The 15,304-nt window shown below is 40.8% G+C and overlaps 1 pseudogene; it reads right to left on the reverse strand.

Moving 5' to 3' along the window:
- Positions 1-1,777: 1,777 nt before the first annotated feature.
- On the reverse strand, positions 1,778-3,019 carry LOC124236795 (actin-like; annotated as a pseudogene).
- Positions 3,020-15,304: the final 12,285 nt, after the last annotated feature.

The following is a 15,304-nucleotide window of genomic DNA, read 5'->3' on the forward strand; positions in this document are numbered from 1 at the left end:
CCTGCCCTTATCTTCTCCAGGTAGCCTCAGACCTTGAGGCCTCTGAGTCCTAACTTCCTCTTGATAAAACGAAGACATTATTATCTGTGTCTTAGACTATTGAGCATGCTACCTTAAAATCAAGGCTTGGACTTTCCATCACCCCAAATCCCTCTACTTCTCTTGTCTTTTGTGTTTGTTCATTTGATTTTTGTTTACTTGACTTAATTTTTTTAGAGCAGTTCCAAGTTTACAGCAAAATTGAGGGGAAGGTACAGAGATTTCCCATATAGCCCCTGCCTTTATACATGCACAGCCTCTCCCATTATCAATATCCCCCACCAGAGTGGTACATTTCTTTGATTTTTTTTTTTAAAAGCCTTCTTTTGAAATAATTTCAAACTTATAGAAAGGTTGAAAGAATAATAGAGGGCTCCCATGTACCCTTTATCTAGATTTAATAATTTTTAGTGCTTTGCCACGCTTTTTCATATTCTCTCTCCTTTTTTTTTTTCTTGGTGAGGAAGATTGTCCCTGAGTTAACACCTGTGCCAATCTTCCTCTATTTTTTGTATGTGGGATGCTGCCACAGCATGGCTTGATGAGTGGTGTGTAGGTCTATGCCCGGGATCCAAACTTGCGAACCCCAGGCCACTGAAGCGGAGCCCGTGAACTTAACCACTATGCCACATACATATTTTTATGAACAGTTTGAGAATAGCTTGCAATATTATTCCCTCTGATCTCTTAGTACTTTGTGTATTTTGTAAGAAAAAGGATATTCTCTTACATTACTATAGTACAGTTGTCAAATTCAGGAACTTTAAAATTGAAACAGTACTGTTATCCAGTCTACAGTCCATAATCCAATTTGGCAACTGTTCTAATAATGTCTTTTATAGCATTTTTTTCCCCTCTGTGCAGGATCAGTTGAGGATCCTGTATTGCAATCAGTGTCCTATCTCTGTAGTATCCAAATCTGGAAGATTTCTTCAGCTTTTCTTTATTTTTGATGACATTGATATTTTCAAAGAACACAAGACAGCTGTTTCATAGAATGTTCATCACTTTGGGTTTGTCTGGTACTTCCTGATGATTAGACTCAGATCACGCATGTGTTCCCAGCTGTCCACAGCATCAGTAATTTGTCCTTGTCAGAGCATCACATCTGGTGGAAGACAATGCCCCTCTGCCCCTTACGGGTGACGTTAATTCCATCACCTAATCAAGCGAGGTGCTGTCTGGTTTCTCCATTGTACAGTCACCATTTTCCTCTTTCAATGCTGAGTCATCTCGGGGAGACACTTGGGACTATGCACATATCCTGCTCCTCATCAAACTTTTCCGCCTGGATTTTGCATCCACTGATAGTTCTTGTTTGAATGAATCTTCTTTTTTTTTCTTTAAGGTGTGCACTTTAGTGAACTGGTCTCAAGTCAGTGTACAAGTAAGCCCTGGCTGCCTCCGCACCTCAACTCTCTTCCAGGGAGATCAAAAGCCTTCATACATTTCAAGTTGGGGGACAAAGGGGGGTGGGCCGTAATGGCTGACCATTCAAACTAAAGCAAAAAGAACAAGTATTAAGGCAAAGATTAAAAAAGTTTTGGGTTACATAATTTACACAAAAGCACTGCTGTCCCCGTCCCCTGTGTGGACTAGGGCGGGAACTGGCCCTTCTCCTTCGGGAGAAGGGGGGCGGCTTTGGGGAAGGCAAGGGACTTCCTGTAACAATGCATCTCAGGATATTTGGAATGACTATTAAAAAAAGAACGATGTACAATCAAAGTCCTTGGCCACATCATAGAACTTTGGGGATGCCGCTCCCACGGACTGCTGTCACCTTCGCCATTCCAATTTTTAAATCCTGAGTCAAGCCCCCCCCCCCCAAAAAAACAAATAAAGCCATGCCAATCTCATCCTGTTTTCTGCGCAAGTTAGGTTTTGTCAAGAAAGGTTGTATTGTACTAACAGTCTGCCTAGAAGCATTTTTGGACTCATCGTGCTCCTGCTTGCTGATCCACATCTGCCAGAAGGTGGGCAATGAGGCTAGGATGGAGCCGCCAATCCATACGGAGTACTTGTGCTCATGGGGCACAATGATCTTGATCTTCATGGTGCTGGGAGCCAGGGTGGTGATCTCCTTCTGCATCCTGTCGGCGATGCCTGGGTACATGGTAGTCCCACCCGACAGCACTGTGTTGGCGTACAGGTCCTTACGAATGTCGACGTCGCACTTCACGATGGAGTTCAAGGTAGTTTCATGGATGCTGCTGGATTCCATGCCCAGGAAGGAAGGCTGGAAGAGGGCCTCAGGGACGCGCAACCGCTCCTTGCCCATGGTGATGACCTGACCGTCAGGCAGCTCGTAGCTCTTCTCCAGGGAAGAGCTGGCGGCCGCGGTGGCCATCTTCTGCTCGAAGTCCAGGGCGCCGTAGCAGAGCTTCTCCTTGATGTCACGCACGATTTCCCGCTCGGCGTCGCTGTGAAGCTGTAGCCGCTCTCCGTGAGGATCTTCATGAGGACCAGCCAGCCAGGTCCAGACGCAGGATGGCGTGGGGGAGGGCGTACCCCTTGTAGATGGGCACAGTGTGAGTGACCCTGTCACCAGAGTCCATCACGATGCCAGTGGTATGGCCAGGCGCGTACAGAGATAGCACGACCTGGATAGCCACGTACATAGCTGGTGTGTTGAAGGTCTCGAACACGATCTGGGCCATCTTCTCACGGTTGGCCTTGGGATTGAGGAGGGCCTCGGTCAGCAGCACGGGGTGCTCCTCGGGGCCGCGCACAGCTTGTTGTAGAAGGTGTGGTGCCAGATCTCCTCCATGTCGTCCCAGTTGGTGATGATGCCGTTCTCGATGGGGTACTTCAGGGTCAGGCTGCCTCTCTTGCTCTGGACCTCATCGCCCACGTAGAAGTCTTTCTGCCCCATGCCCACCATCACGGCCTGCTGCCGGGGACATCTCACGATGGAAGGGAAGACGGTGCCGGGGGCGTTGTCACCAGCAAAGCCGGCCTTGCACATGCCGGAGCCGCTGTCGACCACGAGCGCAGCGATGTCGTCATCCACGGTGAGCTGGTGGCGGTATAGACGGGTGGTGGCGGCGGAGCGGCCAGGGCGATGGGTTTCTGCTCGCGGGGCACGCACGGTGTCAGCAGTCTGGATGAATCTTTATTATGATAGCTGCAGGGTTTTCTGTGCCTACTTCATTCCATAATTTATCTTTCTATTCCACAGTTGGAACCTGGCTCCCAACAACATCATCACGTTATTCGTTTCCTCAGTCCTACAATACCCATAAAATAGTTTCAGAATAGCTAAACCAATAACACAGTGAAGAACACACCCACCAGAAAGAGTTCAAGATTTGTTTGCAGGTCTTTTATTCCCTAGATTGTGGGTATAATGTCAAAAAGCTGTGCTCAAAAGTTATTTGGATTGGTTCTCTTTTTTCCCCCTTCCGTGTGATATTTATCCTTCCCTCCCAACATGGTTATTGATTTAAAATACAGTTGTGTTCATTTGTTTCTGCATCGATGAAGTTTTGGGGTCTTTCCCTCTCCTCTACGCCATCCTCTCAAATCTAAAGTCTATAGCCTACTGCACAGTCATGTGCCGCATAATGATATTTCTGTCAATGACAGACTGCATATATGACAGTGGTCTCGTAAGTTAGTACCATATGGCCTAGCTGTGTAGTAGGCTCTACCATCTAGGTTTGTGTAAGTACACTCCATGATGTTTGCACAATGACGAAATCGCCTAATGACACATTTCTCAGAACGTATCCCCGTCGTTGAGCAATGCATGACAGTGTTAGCCTCTTAGGGCTAGCCATAACAGAGCACCATGGACCAGGGGGCTTGAACGAAAGAAATTTATTTTCTCACCATTCTGGAGGCTGGGAGTCCAAGATCAAGGTGCTGGCAGGGTTGGTTTCCAGTGAGGCCTCTCTCCTTGGCTTGCAGATGGCCGCCTTCTTGCTGTGTCCTCACATGGCCTTTTCTCTGTGCTCACACACCCCTGGTGTCTCCTCCTCTTCTTATAAGGACACTGGTTCTACTGGATTAGGGCCTCACCCTTTGACTTCATTTGAGCTTAATTATATCCCTACAGTCCTTTCTCCAAGTGATATTGAGGGTCAGAGCTTCAACATACGAATTTTGGGTGGGACGCGATTCAATCTACAGGACCCACTGTCCTTCAGCTGCCCCGTGAAGCTCTTGAAGCTGCTTTTGAAACTCGCTGAGGCTGCTGACTCCTTTTGGTCTGATTCCTTCCCTGTTCACCTGTTTACTTGTTTCCTTATGCATTCTTTTGCACATTTATCCAATCATTCTTCACTTTACTTATTCAAAAACTATTTATTCAAATACCTACTAAGCATAAGGCACTTTGCTAGTCATAGGAGATATAATGGTGAGGAGGAAAACAAAAAAGATATGTCCCAAGAGTTTATAGTCAATTGCGGGAGCCTGACATTGATGGAGAGTCCTCCAAATAACAATTGTATTTTTAATTTCTTAAATGTGTAATACAATGCAGTCATGCTCCAAAGAATATAAGAAAGTGTAAGAGGGAGGAATTGACCTATTTGGTGCGATTAGGGAAGGCATCTCCAGTAAAGTGATATTCATGCTGGATTCCAGTGGAAGGCTAAGTGTTAACTGGAGGAAGAGGAATAAAGAACAAGAAGGGGAGATGGTATCATAGGGAAATGATGTTTTCTGGAAAGGAGTGAAATGTCCTAAGGACTATCATTTTAATAATCTGCACCAATACCACCAAATCCTTTGCCAGCCGTCCTGTATTGTCCACTTTGCCCATCTGCAACAGGGTATTGGTCCAATCACCTATAGGACAATGTGGCTGTAAGTCACACCTCTATGTGGAATAGTTCCACTGCAGATTCATCATCTCCAGTAACAGTAGCCTGCTTGCTAATGTTTCTGTGTTTCTGGGCAATTCTTTTTCTATTGCTGCTGCTCAAAAGCTGTTTCTAACCTGGCCCATTTTTCTTGAGCAACCTCACCCGTTGCTGCCTTCTATGAATGAATTTTCCTAACACATAGCACATAGAAGCTATTATGTGAGAATATCCTAAACAGTAATTGTCCCATATGCTGGTAAGTTTGGTGCTCTCTCTCCAGCCCCCTGCCCCTCCCCAACTCAGAACCAAACATATCTGTATCTTCTTTCATACTTCTCTTATCTCTGTTGAAGAGCTGTTTTTTTTTGTTGTTTCTGATGTAATCCGCACTGTGAATGCCTCTATAGCGCAGGTTGACAAAGTCAATGGCTTGCACATAGTCAGAATCTGAAATAGAGAGAAGAAATGCTGGCTTGAGAAGCTAGAAGGGAATCCATGATGGTTGCTAAATCTATGAGGAGGGGCTGGCTTGGGGGAATTGTATTATAAATATAAGAAATTAAAGAGACAGAAATAAAAATGAGATAATCATGCTGGTGAATTTCTGAGATAAGGTTGTTGTATATGGCTTGCCTTTGCGTATCTTATTCTATATTGGCTACCTGTTATTGTTAATAAACCACCACAAAATTTAGTGACTTGAGATAACAATCATTTATTATTCCTCATGAGGCTATGAGTGATTGAGCGTGGCTGATCTTGGCTGAGCTTGCTCAAGTGTTGGTCGTCAGCTTTTGGGCTGCCTGAGGGCTGGTTGGTCTAGGATGGCCTTGGCTGGGGAAACTCAACTTGACTCCACGAGGAGTCTTTCACATTCTTCTAGTTTGCTAAACTGGGAATGTTCCTGTGGTGGTGGGAAGGGTCCAAGAGGGAAAGCTGAAACATGAAAGCACTTTTTCAAGCCTTTACTTGCATCAGATTTCCTAATGTCCCAATGGCGAAAGCAAGTAATGTGACCAGGCCAAGAATCAGTTTAGCATGGGGGCCCTACCAGAGGGCATGGATACAAGGAGGCATAAAAAATTGGAGTCATCAGTGTAATCTATCTACCATGTTCTCTGTAGTGTGATGTTTGTGTTCCTATCATTCCCTTGAACCTGCTCTCAATTCCCAAGTCCAGAGGACTATTTTTTGGTCTTACACTCCCTGACCTCTTCATAACACTTGACACTATTGGCCATTCCACTTCTTTGTTTAAGATTCTTCCTCCTTTAATTTTCCTTTTTTGAGGAAGATTAGCCCTGAGCTAACATCTGCCACCAATCCTCCTTTTTTGCTGAGGAAGATTGGCCCTGAGCTAATGTCTGTGACTATCTTCCTCTGTGGGACACCTACCACAGCATGGCTTGATAAGCGGCGCGTACCTTGGAGCCCGGGATCCCAAATGGTGAACCCCCAGGCTCTGGAAGTGGAGCGTGTGAACTTAATCGCTATGCTACCAGCTGGCCCCTTCCTCCTTTGATTTTGACAAGAGTATTCTCTCTTGGTTTTCTTCCTACATTTCTTACAGCACATTCTCCTACTTCCTCATGGATTCCTTTCCTTCTTCTTGCTGCTTTAACGTTGGGTTTCCCAGCTGTGTGGGTTTTGGAGTCCCTAAACAGCACTCCCTTCTTCCTCTCATACGTTTGAAGTCAATTGAAGAATAAAACACGTAGAGATAAAGACCCAATTTCATCACTGATAAAACTAATTATAAAATGTGGCTTTGAATGGATATTTACAATGAGCTACCAGATACTTAGTCATAGAATTAAACGTCCTCTCCTAGTCACAGCTGGAGACATTGGGGAACAGGGACTGTGAATGCCCTGCAAAGAGGCTGATTAGTCAACGAGAGACAGGAAGGGGCTACACGCTCAGTTTCTTCCCTAAAATTCACCCCGTGGGATGTAATAGGTGGAATTCCTCCCCATACTAACTTAGGCCTGTCAAAAAAAGTTTCTTTCCTAGTTCCAGGGTTCCATCATTGATCCTCTTCTAATTTCATTCTAGTCTCTCTAGCAATGCCATCTATATATGCAGTGATTTTAGCTACCGATGTAAATTCTTTTTTTGTTTAGCACAGACTTCTCTACAAAGGTCTAGACCAATATTTCCTACTGGATATCTCTTTAAGATGTTGAACAGAGTCTGTGAATTTAATATATCTGAAATTGAAATTATCCTTTATTTATTCATTCCGTCAATAAAAATTATCCAAGACATTTCCAGTTCAGCCTTTTCTATTCTGCTCCTTATCGCAGGGCTATGATCTGTCCAGTGACCCAGCCATAAACCAGAAAGTTTTCCTGAGCTCTCTCCCTTCCTTCTCAACATCCAATCTCCCACCCAGTCTTGTTCATTCAACCTTGGCCACATCTCTTAACTGACTTCTTTTACTCCACGTAACCACTTATTTAATTCAGACTCTTGACATCTTTCTCTTAGATTTCTACAGAAGCCTCTTAAATATTCTACCCCTGCCGCCTGCCTTATCTCTTTCTGATTTATCCTGTATACAGACTGTCTCTGGTGCGCTGTACCCTGCGTGATGAGAAAGAGTAGGGGCTTTGGAGCAGAACCAGCTCTGCCATTTGGTTATACATCTTTCTGCAAGTGACTTAATTTCTCTAAGTTTCAGGGTTTTTAAAAATCTATAAAATGAAAATAATAATACCCACCTTATCTGGTTCTTATAAAGATTCAAGTGGGTGTATAAAACGTGCTCAAGTGTAGTGCCTCGTCTGGCATCGTACTCATAATGGTTAGCTTTCAATATGGGCCAGGGGTTATGCTACCAGCTTTATAGGCACTGCTTCACTTATCTTTGGGGGGACTTTGTTATCCCCATCTTCCAGATGGTGAAATGAGGCACAACTTGCACGGAGTCCCACAGAAAGTAAAGTAGCAGGGAATTCAAGCCCAGTCAGTTAGTCTCCAAAACACCTGCTCTTAACCACACAACCACAACTCTTAGGAGAGAGAGGGTGGCAAGTGAGAACACTGTGAAACTTAGCCTCTCTTCTGAGCTGCTACATGCACTTGGGCACGTTTCTTAAAGTTTTTGAGCATCAGTTATCTTATCTGTAAAATGAGGATGTAATGCCTACTTATAACATGGTATAGAGAGTTAAATAAGAATATGAAGTGAATGGCGTGCAAGAGCACTCAATAAAGGATGTCTACGATTCTTGTTGTTTCTACATTAAAAATACAGTTCCTTAGCTACTCTGTTTAAAACTCCTGTTGTTCTCCCTCTGCCTCCAGGATAAAGCCCACATCTTTAGTACCAAACCTTCCATTAATGCCTCCTTCCCTCGTCTTCCACCCAGAGCTTTAATAATAATCACTTGCAGTCCTTCCAAAGGTGCGTTGCTCTCTCTTAACTCTGCTTTTGTAAGGCTGCTTTCTTGGCCCGGAAAAAGAAAGCTCCCACCCTAACATTTTGTCTTCCGGTTAACTCTCATTCCTTAATGCTTGAAGCTCACCCATCCCCTCCCTTTTTTTTTTTTTTTTGAGGAAGATTGGCCCTCAGCTAACTACTGCCAGTCCTCCTCTTTTTGCTGAGGAAGCCTGGCTCTGAGCTAACATCCGTGCCCATCTTCCTCTAGTTTATCTGGCTCTGAGCTAACATCCGTGCCCATCTTCCTCTAGTTTATACGTGGGACGCCTACCACAGCATGGCTGCCAAGCAGTGCCATGTCCGCACCCGGGATCCGGGCCAGCGAACCCCGGGCCGCTGAGAAGCGGAACGTGCGAGCTTAACCGCTGCGCCACCGGGCTGGTCCCACATCGCCTCCCTTTTGTTACAAAGCCATATTTGGTGAACATTCTCAACTCCCCAATCATAGTTGAGTGTTCTTTCTCAGATGCCTTTGTAAGCGTGCATAGCTCCATCGAATCTCATCTCACAGTTGTTTACTGGCCGCTTTTCCTCACTAGACTGTGAGCTATCAGAGGAGCGAAGATTGAGTCTTTCATTTCGATAGTCCAGGCCTTGGCACAGTGTAGCCTGATGTGTGCAGATAAGATGCAGAAACCAGAGGTATAGAGCTTGGCAGGCGTTTAATAATAAATAGTTTCCAACATTTTAATAAATTTTGTGTAATATAATATTTATTGTACACCACATTCTATTTTAAAAATATCTATTTGATTCTTTATAATACTAGGGTGATGTTTGTGGCTCAGCCTTCTTTGCATTTCCGTTTGTTGCCTTGTGCACATTTCCGAATTTCAGCAACATGCATCATGAAGTCTCTCTGCTAGGGTTTATTCTGTGTTCTTACTTCTCAGCTGAAGTAATTATAAAGTGATTCTGCAAACTGCTTAGTTTCCTCCTTGTCCAGACACAGCGAAAGCCTCCAGTTATTTGGGTATTTTTTAAAGCACACTAGTGCTAACCAACTGTAATGTCTTTTGTTAAGTTGTTAACCGACCTAAAATATGGGCATTTCCATTAAATCAAACTGAAAAGAATCAGCAAGGATTATGCAAAAATGGCAGGAAGAAATAAACACGACAAGTAACACAAAGAAGGCTGGAATTCCTCCTAGAAAGGGACAGTTTGCTAATCTGTCTTCTCTTTTGACAGAGATTTGGTGCTGGGAGCCCCTGCTGGGGAGAGGGTAGTGGAGAAAGGGAGGAAAGACGGGGGCACAATTTAAATGTTTTGACAGCTTGGTCAAAGAGAGTGAACTGCCGCCGGCATTTGCACATTTTAACCCCTGCTGTAACAGCTAGCATTCTATCTTGTATCTCTAAATCCAAGAATCAGCTCTTTGGAAAGCGGACTGTCTCCTGCCTGCCACAAAAAATGTGAAAAATATCAGGTGAACAAGAAATTGAATGTACTCAAATCTCTGTTAGGTGGCAGTCATTAATTTTATTGTAATTTTCTTACTTTCATTTTTAGTAGGCTGTTATCCCAGACGTAACGAAGAGTACTAGAGCACTGTGCCTTATTTTCTTAGGCCCCATGTGTAAAATTTCAACAACACATTCTGGCAGGATGAGAGGATTTAATGGTGAGGAACCAAAAAGTCCGCCACAATTTTATTGGCTGAGTTGGACCCGAGTAGATGCTTCAAGTCATTTTTTTTTTTTTTGTCAAAAGAATGCTTGTTGGAATAGCAAGTCAATCAACAATAAGTTTCTCATTGTTGGAACAAGGAGTGGTCTTTTAGGATGGCAGAAACATTCTCTTTGTCTCTCCTTCTCCTTTTGCCTCCCTCCCTCTCTCTCTTTCTCTCTCATATCACGGCACACACCTAGAAACGAGGGTAAGAAGAGCAAAGGCAAGGAGGAGTGTGGTATTCAGGACATTGACTCGACATAGCATTTCATTCTACAAGCAGGATTGATGTTGTTGGACTGACTATTGTTTGAAATGAAGTCGTGTATCTTTAAGCTTTGGGGAGCGTTATAAAATTTCAGCTCACAATTCACAATCACCTACCGCTGTGTTAGGCACAGGGGAGAATTTAAGAGCGACAAAACAATGTCCACCTGACCTATATCCCTATAAATGAACTAGGCAGGGGTATACAATTCAGCAAACAAAATGTCTATTTTATAATTTATTAAGCTAGTCAGAGTTTTTGTCACTAAACGACGCCAGCATTAAATTATTTAAAATCAATCCTCTCCTTAAAATATTCCACTTAATTGTATTGTGAAATAAATTCTAAATTTTGGGAAAAGTTTGATTTCTAACTAACTGCAGTATTTTTCCCTTCTCTTTCATTACTGTTTTCCTTTCCTGTGGCTTTTCATTTAGATTACTGAAATTCCATGATTTACTTCCACTTGATTTTCAAGTAGGAAAGGGAAATACCTCAAAGTGCCGAGAACATGGAGAATCAAGCAGTTCAGAGTCGAACAGAAAGTACTTATTGCTTTGCTAGTCAGATTAGTGGTTTTCAGCAGATGGCTTCATGGGGTTAATTTGAATTTCTTTCCTTCTTAATACTGTAAGACAACCACGTACTTAAGCACCTGTTTCTAGCTGTACATACTTGCCTTTAAATCACTCTTTCCATTGTAATGGACTAAGTGGTTGCTAAGCCTTGAGAACAAATAAGCCTCCTTAAGCACTTAACTCTCTCCTAGAGAGAGACTTCCTGAAGGGTTCATTATGTGTCACAGCTAGGGCGACACTCCAGCAGTGGGCAAGAACAACACCAAATATTTTTAAAGGACACTAATTAGGGGGTAAGCAAGAGGAGTCGTGGCTGCAAGTTGTAGAAATTGAATTTGAGAGGTGCCCATAATAGTGGTAAAGGTTTTTATTCCTCTTCATTCACAACCTTCATAGTAAAAATTCTTTGGCTTCAAAGCTGTCTCTAATTGAACTCTGGTAGGGATTATGGCGATTGGATTTTAATGCCCATGGCTACAAACTTTATCACCTTTATTTCCAAATGTTTGTTTTCTTCGTCTTGTGCCAGAGTGGGAGTATTTACAGACAAAGATTCCTCAACTGTCAAAATGTGTTCACTTATTTATTTATTCCTTCATTTATATGTCTGGTCAGGCTTCCTTGGAATGCTCACTTTGTGTCAAGTACTATATTAGTCAATACTTTGCCTTCAGCATATTTTTTCGCTTTGTGAACGAAACTGGGGTGTGGTGGGGTGAGGTGGTCAAGGGCGATGATGAAGGAAGAAAAGAATTATTTTCAGGGAACAGCATGATATTTGGTGCAAGAAAATATTCTCAGTGTAATAATGGAAGTTGCTTGATAATGTTTGGATGTATCTATGCTTTTGAAGGACAGCTGCTGAGTCTCTGTTAATAATAACTCCAAATTAAATATTTTGTTTGGGTTTCATTTCATTGTATAATAATAGATAAATTAATTTTTGTTTTTAAAGCAGTATATTAATTCCAACATCATGGATTCAGCCTTGGGGTGTCTCATTTACTGTATACACAAGCTATTTTAACACTGTTTAAGCCCTGCCAGAGACTGCCCTCCAACAATCTTTAGAAGTTTCCATTTTAGCCAGAAAAATAGCTAAATGTAGTCTTAAATTAATTAAACAAGAGGCCATTACACTGAGGTGGCTCTGATGCCATGGTGGCTTACATAAGCAAAGCAAAATCTAAGTCTGCAAATGCCTCAAGGTTATGAAATCAAAATTTAAGGACGACCAATCACAAACAACAGTCAACTAGGCTGGAGCTGCAGCCAATCAAATGCTTTCCTTTCTTCTCTCCTGTATGTGCTCTCCATGAGTCTTTCCCCTGGCTCGGCTCTGCAGAGGACTTCTAACCTTCTGGTTGGGTGCTGCCTCATTTGAATCTATTTTTGCTCAAATAATCTCAAACTTTTTAATATGCCTCAGTTTATCTTTTGACATTTCACTTATAGCTAGTTCATTTATCTCTAACTAATAACAGCTGAGTGTCTATGCTATGCCAAAAGCATTAAAAAATGAAGAGATTGAATTCTTGATAGAAGTTTATACAAGATATACTGTAAAGTTAAAAAAAAGCAAGTTGCTAAATAATATGTAGCACATGATCCCACTTAATAATAAGCACACATATATGCATGGAAACCTATGTAGGAACGAGTTGTTAATTGTTCTTTCTCTGGATGATAGCAAATCACTTCAAATTACCTCACTTCTCTGGGACTTGCCCTTCCCAAACAGAAGATGGATTTCTGCAGTTATTGATATGTTACTAGTCCGTACCACTCCCTGACCTCAGCTGGTAGGCAATGGATAGACCTCAGAACCTAGGAGAGCCAAAGCACTGCTTGGATTGAACCAGTTTAGATTCTCACTAATGAGGATTTGTAACTGGGACACGGAAATGCAGATGAGTTGATAAATTTGCTGGAGCTGGTAGGTGTGGCTGTGTTTGGGTCATGGGTGTGAAGACGAAGAAAAAACTAGGCTGGGAGTGGAGATAGAGAGAGAGTATTTCCTAATCTCTTTCCAATTCTAAGACTCAGCTATGTGAGTCTGACTGTACTTTCTGCTTTTGAGTCCCTTGAGATCTTTCCGATATTTTTTCTTTTTAAATAAAAACCCTTTCTATACTTGATATAGTTTGTGTGAAATTCTTGGCAATTAGGAAAACCTTCACAGTAGTTCGCTCATTTCCTCTTTTTGGAAAATTCAATCCTACTGCTCTAAGGTAACATTTATTAAGGTCGATATGTGGTATCCATTCTAATATGGCTGGTTTTTGACACCCTCTAAATAGAATTACAATATTTCTGGCTTCAACATATTTTAAGACCACTATTTCTAAGCAAAAAAATTTAGAAAGACTTCAGAGTTTTCACAGGTCCTAGACTGAACTTCTAAAGAAACAGCATTTTCATTTCCAAATATAAGTGAATCAGAAATGACTTTCTTTCCCCTGAAAAATGCCAGGGAATATTTTCTCCCTATGTAGTTGTCTGTATAATGCTTTTAAACGTTTCTGAATCCTGCCCTGTGTTTCCAGGCTGCAACTTTATATTTTTTTTCTGTAGTCTGTAATTTTTTTTTTTTTACCTCATTGTGTAAGTAAAATGCCAAACCGCTCCTTGCAGATGGTCACAAATGGATAACCGAATAAACCTGTTAAGCCGTAAGTACTTGAAGATCTCTTAACAAGATCCTTAAATACTATTTGGAATTGTTTTTACTAGTTTAAAAACATGGTGGGAAAATAAATTATAGAAGACATAATATTAATCTACTGAAAAAAGGTATTTAAATGAACTAAAGTGAATGCCTATTACAAAGACAAGTTTGTATACTTCTCAGAGTTCTATTTTTCTAAAAAGGAAATCTCTTTAACTTGGGACATTCATCAGTTTAAATTAGAATTTGATTTATGATGCACTTCAGCCTCCTGTACTGTAACTCAATTTGATATAAACAATAAGTTTATTATCACAATTGGTTTATTTCTGATGAATGTTCCTATGAAATTTTCTCAGTAACTACAACAAAATCCCTAAACCCTTAAAAAGCAAATGATTATAATTTTATTCAAAGGCAAAATTCTTGAGTTACTCTAGGTTCCATATGTTTTATTTATACTTTCAGTTTCTAGAGTTATCCTTCTTGATTCATGTTAGAGCATTACCCAGAAATCACCTGGGTTTGTCTTTGTTAAAAAAAATAACAGTAAAAACAAAGCAGATGCATTATAGTAATTATATAACAATTTCTGATGCAGGCAAAAACCATCTTTCAGGCATTTTAATTAAGCCAGCTGTGGTTCAGCATGTTAACAAATATATTCCATTTGATCTTCACAAAATCTATATTATGGCATACATGATGATAGGAATAATGTGGTAAAATGTTTTATATTTTGAGGGAAGAACCTTTTTCATATAGTCAACATTATTTTAAATTGTAAATGTATTTCTACTTTTCAAATAAACTCAGGAATAACTGTACATATAATTTAAAGAGATGTGAGAGGCCAATTATTTTGAGAAGGGTGTAGATTTTCACCCAACTGTAGATTCGGTTTTCATGGATTTATCTATTTTCGAAAAATAGATTAGTTGAACACTTAATGAAATAAAAATTTTTACTTAGTGATAATTTCTCCATAGTATCAAATTTTTATTGCAATTGTACTATAAGTACTAAATATTTTAATTCTTAATTAGCAATAAAATGTCAATAAATATTTTAGTAAGAATAGAACTTATAATTGGCTTTGTTTGTAACTATAATAGCCACTAATCTTAATTTCTAGATTTTGAATAGCCTGACTTTTTTGCTTTATTTTGGCATTCTTTTATTATTTTTCACCTCACCTTTTAGCTTTCTTCTATGATAACATTTTTCAGAAGTCTCTTCCTATAGGAGGGTCTTCTACATGCAAAGTAATTCCTTTCACTAAAATCCAGTTCTTTCCCTTGATTCTGGATAGTTATGAATCCTTTTGGTTGCAAAGATAGAATAAACAAGGAGGAAGATATATGATGAGGGAAAAGGAGAGAAGCAGAAAAATAGGGGAGATGAAATGGGAAGAGTTGAAGAAATTGATTTAACAGAAGGATGTAGAAGTAAAAACACTTACTTTGGAGAAAATGAATGGATCAAAATGGTTAGGAAATAAATAAATATTAAAATAAAAAGACGGCATAGGATAAAGCAAGTATCCTATTTTACTCATTTTATTTAAAGCAAACGTAATCTCACGAATAAAAAGAAGTTAAATTCTCCTGGAAGACGTTATTGTCAAAATATCTATTCAGACTTGTCATGCTTTAGATAAAAGCATAATCGCGCTCCATGAAAATATTCTGATATTTTCTTTGTAAACATATTTCTCTGGAACAGGAAACTCCAAATGACATCAACTTGGTGTTTCAATTACAAACCAAATTAAAATTATTTTAGAATAAAAATGGGATGCAGCTTCATTTAGAAGCCAGATGT

The sequence above is a fragment of the Equus quagga genome, chromosome 3 (assembly GCF_021613505.1).
Source record: "Equus quagga isolate Etosha38 chromosome 3, UCLA_HA_Equagga_1.0, whole genome shotgun sequence".
NCBI lineage: Eukaryota > Metazoa > Chordata > Mammalia > Perissodactyla > Equidae > Equus > Equus quagga.